Here is a 5,219-nt window from a genome sequence, read left to right as displayed (position 1 = left end):
ATCGAGGCAGCTGAAGCCTCACGAGGCGAACTACCCGTCGCATGACTTGAGGCTCTGGACTGTTGTGTTCACCCTCAAGATTTGGCGTCATTACCTCTATGGGGTTCACTGTACCATTTACACGGACCATAAGAGTTTGTGGTACCTCATGGATCAGCCGAATCTAAACATGAGTTAGCGTCAGTGGATGGACATGGTAAAGGATTACGATTGCAAGATACTTTATCACCCGGGTAAGGCCAATGTGGTGGCCGATGCGCTTAGCCGCAAGGTGGCGCCGATCAAAGATATCTGTATGCGGATGACAGTGGTGACTCCGCGATTGGAGCTGATTCGGGAGGCCTAGCAGGAGGCCATGAAAGAGGAACATCGGAAGAGTGAGCGCATAGTGGGCCAAGTTTCCTCCTTCGACTATGACAACAGGGGATTATTGACATTATACCACAGGGTGTGGGTGCCATACCTCAGAGGAGTGCGCCAGAGCTTGATGGAGGAGGCGCACAAATCCCGTTTCCCCATTCATCCCGGGGTGACGAAGATGTATAGGGATCTTCGTCTGGACTATTGGTGGCCCTCGTGAAGCGGGATGTGGCATGGTACGTGGAGAGGTGCTTGACCTGCAGGAAGGTCAAGGCCGAGCATCAGAGACCACATGGCAAGATGCAGCCGTTGGATATCCTGCTGTGGAAATGGGAGGATATTACGATGGATTTTATCACAAAGCTTCCCAGGACCGCGCGAGGAGTGGATTTGATATGGGTCATCGTCGATCGATTGAACAAGAGCGCCCACTTTATCCCGATTCAGGAGAGCATCTCGGCCGAGAAATTGGCCGATATCTATATCAGAGAGGTGGTGGCCTGACACAGAGTGCCAGTTTCAGTGATCTCGGATAGGGATGTGCGGTTCACATCCAGGTTTTGGAAGAAATTCTACAACGAGTTGGGTACTCGTCTGCATTTTAGCATCGCCTTTCACCCGCAGACAGATGGCCAGAGCGAGCAGACCATCCAGACTTTGAGGATATGCTGCGGGCATGTGTGTTAGACTTCGGAGGTAGCTGGGATACCTACCTTCTGTTGGCGGAGTTCTCGTATAACAATAGCTATCATGCGAGCATCGACCTTCCTCCCTTCGAGATGTTGTATGGGAAGAGGTGCAGGACCCCGATATGCTGGGGTGAGGTTGGCCAGAGGCTCATGGGGAGCACCGAAGTAGTGCTCAAGACGACAGAGAAGATTTAGCAGGTATGGAGCAGGCTTCAGACAGCTTAGAGTCGGAAGAAACGTTATGCCGATAAGCGTCGATCAGACCTGGAGTTCCAAGTCAGAGATATGGTTCTCCTGAAAGTGTCGCCTTGGAAAGGCATCATTCGATTCAGGAAGCAGGGCAAGTTGGGCCCAAGGTATATTGGACCGTTCAGGGTTATAGCTCTGGTGGGTAAGGTGGCATATAGACTGGATTTTCCAGCCAAACTCAGTCAGATACACAACACTTTCCATGTTTCTTAGCTGTGAAAGTGCCTGGTGGACGACTCAGCAGTGGTACCCTTGGAGGACATTCAGGTTGATGGCAGCCTGAATTACATCGAGCGGCCTGTAGCGATCCTTGATCGGAAGTCGAAGGATTTGAGGAACAAAAGAGTAGAACTCATGAAGGTGCAATGGCAACACCAGAAGGGGTCGGAGTGGACATGGGGGCCGGTGGATGAGATGATGGAGCACTACCACGAGCTGTTACAGGATCGAGCAGCAGACTTTGAGGATGAAGTCTAAAATAAGTGGGGGAGATTTGTAGCACTTGGTTCTTGGTATGTGTTCTTTTTATTAAATCATTAAATATTTTCCATTTGGTCTTGGACTCGGCGAGTTGAAGGACCAACTCGCAGACTTCAGAAGGTATAAAGTCTATACCTTGCTTGCTCTTTTGATAGATCCCATTTTGTAGAGTTTTAGGGCTTTTCTAAGCCATTTTGGTCATTAACCATGATTGCAAGAATGGTTTGAGGTTGATGTTTCGGACCTAGGTCCTTAGAGGGGTTATAAGGCAGAAAGGAGTGGCTTTTGCACTCAAGGAAGGCCCCATGATTTGTGAGAGCTTGTTTTAGGACCTTTTGAGCTTAAAGTCCCATACAAGCACGTAAAGGTTGTAACTTTACATGCTAGATCGATTGTAGAAGCTTAGATCTACATTTGGATCAAGGGTTGTACATCAGAAATCGAAGATTCAGTGAGTGGTTGTGACCAACTCGGCGAGTCCGTTCTTGGACTCGGCGAGTCCAAGGTTTTGTCCCATATCAGTTGAGGGTCATAAGGACCCAGTTGAGTGTGGAAAGGTTTTAAGGGGGTCCCAAGGGGTGACCTAATGTTCTGGACTAAGCCATTGTTATGGAAATTCATGGGACTCGGCGAGTGCATGAACAGACTCGGCGAGTCCAAGGCAATCTTCTTAAGGATGAAGATGAACTCGACGAGTTGTTCATACAACTCGGCGAGTCTAGGACAGGACGTGTGTATCAGTTGATGATGAACTCGACGAGTTGTTCATACAACTCGGTGAGTCGGATGAGGATTCAGTCGATGTTCATTTAGAAGGAAAACTCGTTGAGTCATTGCCTAACTCGATGAGTAGAGATGGGTATGAGGTCTAATGGAAGGTTAGGGACTCAACGAGTTGGCGAGCCAACTCGGCGAGTCAGGTCAACTAGAAGTTGACTTTGACTTTGACTTTGACTTGGTCAGGGCTAAAATGGTCATTTTACCCTAAGGGTAGATGTCAGTTTTTGGCTAGTGTTTTGTGGGAATTATAGCCGGAGGATTTCCGGAGCAGCAGTGGCAGCAGTCAGAGGATTCCCACACAGTTCAGCAGCTACTACGAGGTGAGTTACCTTCCAGTAGCGGTGGGTCTGGGGCCACAATGCCGGCCCACCAGTAGGGATCGTATGCTAGATGTTTGTCTTTGTGATATTCATATGTGGTGTTACTACCTGATATGTTATATGCTAGCGTGTTATGGTATGTGCTAGTGATAGAGTTTGGTTGTTAGGACCAAAGGGTAGGTTAGGCACCCCACATATGCCTAACAATATGTTATTATATGTTTAGCTGCTAGCATGATATGTTACATGAGATAGAGGTAGTAGGAGGGGGAAAAGTCCCCAAGATTCGGTTGCTAGGACTGAAAGGTAGGTCGGACACCCCAGATATGTCTAACAATAGATCAACACCCTAGAATAGCTCGACATGGGTAGGTCAGCGCCCCAGAATGGCTTCACACGGGTAGGTCAGCACCCCATAATGGCCGTACCTTGTAGGTCTGGCACCCTAGAAATGCCTAGAAGTATGTATGTTATGTGATTGTATATTATGTGGTACGATGGGGGAACTCACTAAGCTTCGTGCTTACAGTTTTCAGTTTTGGTTTCAGGTACCTCTTTAGCGAAGGGGAAGGAGCTGGCGTGGTAGTGACACATCATACACACACACATTGGTTTTCCGCATTTAAGAGATGTTCTGGGATTGTAATCTGACATTATTATTATTTTCATATTTTGGGTTTTCAGACACGAGATATGTTTAATGAAATGATATGATCGGATGATGTTTTACTACAAATGTTTTACAAACCACTTAATTTAAAAGAAATTTTTGGGCGTGCAAATTGGGTCGTTACAGTTAAAGGGTTAGTGTCTTGAAACATTAATCATAGATTTTTTGTACAATTCCTAATCAGATCAGATATATTGTTTTGTTTTTACAGGATTTACCTCAAACTTTTCCAGGTGACCCTGTTCTAGATGAAGGTGGTAGAAATGTTTTGAGACGTTTACTCACCGCATATGCTCGCCATAACCTCTCTGTTGGTTATTGCCAGGTCAGCATTCAACTCATTTTACAACTAATATTGTATATTTTTTTAGATATTCTTATAGATTATGTGAAATGTAATGAAATTGCTTAATGATGCTACTCTGTTGTATCACATTCAGGCCATGAAATTTTTTGCTGGCTTATTACTTCTTCAAATGCCTGAAGAAACTATTGCCAACAATTTTTCTCAATGTTTAGATTTCTAGGTACTGAACATTTCTCTAACTTTTAATTCCTATAATTCATTAGTTTTATGGATTTTTGAGTTTAATTTTCTAAAATTTTCATTGAAATAAGTCATCTTATGACAATTGACATATTATGCATATGATATATTTGTTAATTTTTGAGTTTTTATGAACAGGTAACTGAAAATGATGCTGTTGATGTGTTTGATTATTGTAATTGTTAGTTTTCTTTTTGTCTTTCTTATGACAATTGACATATTATGCATATGATATATTTGTTAATTTTTGGGTTTTTATGAATAGGTAACTGAAAAGTATGTTGTTGATGTGTTTGATTGTTATAATTGTTAGGTTTCTTTCTGTCTTTCTTATTACAATTGACATATTATGCATATGATATATTTGTTAATTTTTGAGTTTCCATGGACAAGTAATTGAAAATGATGTTGTTGAACTTGCAATCAAATACCATACATAGGATCTTACTACTATAGCTATGTGTTTGAGTGCTTTGTTGAAACTATCATCTTGTTTCCCTGTGAGCACAAAGTTCCTTGTTTAATCATCTTTAAAAGCACTCAAGTTTAGTTTATATGTAAATCATATGTGAAGCACATAGGAATTACATGTGATTGTAAGGTCCTTGATGGAAGGATCTTCACCTGTAACATCCGGATTTTACCAGGTATCTTGTAAATCTAATTTTGTCATATTGTGAGAGGGACTCGGCGAGTTGGAGCTCAGACTCGCCGAGTAGAGACGCGGAATTGAACATTGGTGCGCGCCTGGAATCGGCGAGTCCAGGATATGGACTCGGCGAGTCTGCGCTGTGTAATGAAACACTAAATCTCCGGGTTTGAGGCCTATTTAAAGGGCCTTATGGCCGTCATTTGTGCTCACCCAACCCTCAGTGAGTGACCCTTGTGTTCTTAAGCTATTTGTGAAGAGAAAGGAGCCATTCTTGATCTTGTGTGTGTCTTCTAGCAAGAAGAAGGAGACCCTAGGCAAGAGGAAGCAAAGGAGGTTGCTATTTCGTGGATTTGGAGCTTAGATCATCACTCTAGAGGTATTATCTCGGACCATTTTCTGTTTAGTGAAGCATGATGCAATTTAGGGCTTGTGGTGGTCATTTATGGGATGATTTGATGCCCATTGGTTCCTT

The sequence above is a fragment of the Lactuca saligna genome, chromosome 4 (genome assembly GCF_052625555.1).
Source record: "Lactuca saligna cultivar CGN05327 chromosome 4, ASM5262555v1, whole genome shotgun sequence".
Lineage (NCBI taxonomy): Eukaryota > Viridiplantae > Streptophyta > Magnoliopsida > Asterales > Asteraceae > Lactuca > Lactuca saligna.
This window is presented reverse-complemented; position numbering follows the sequence as displayed.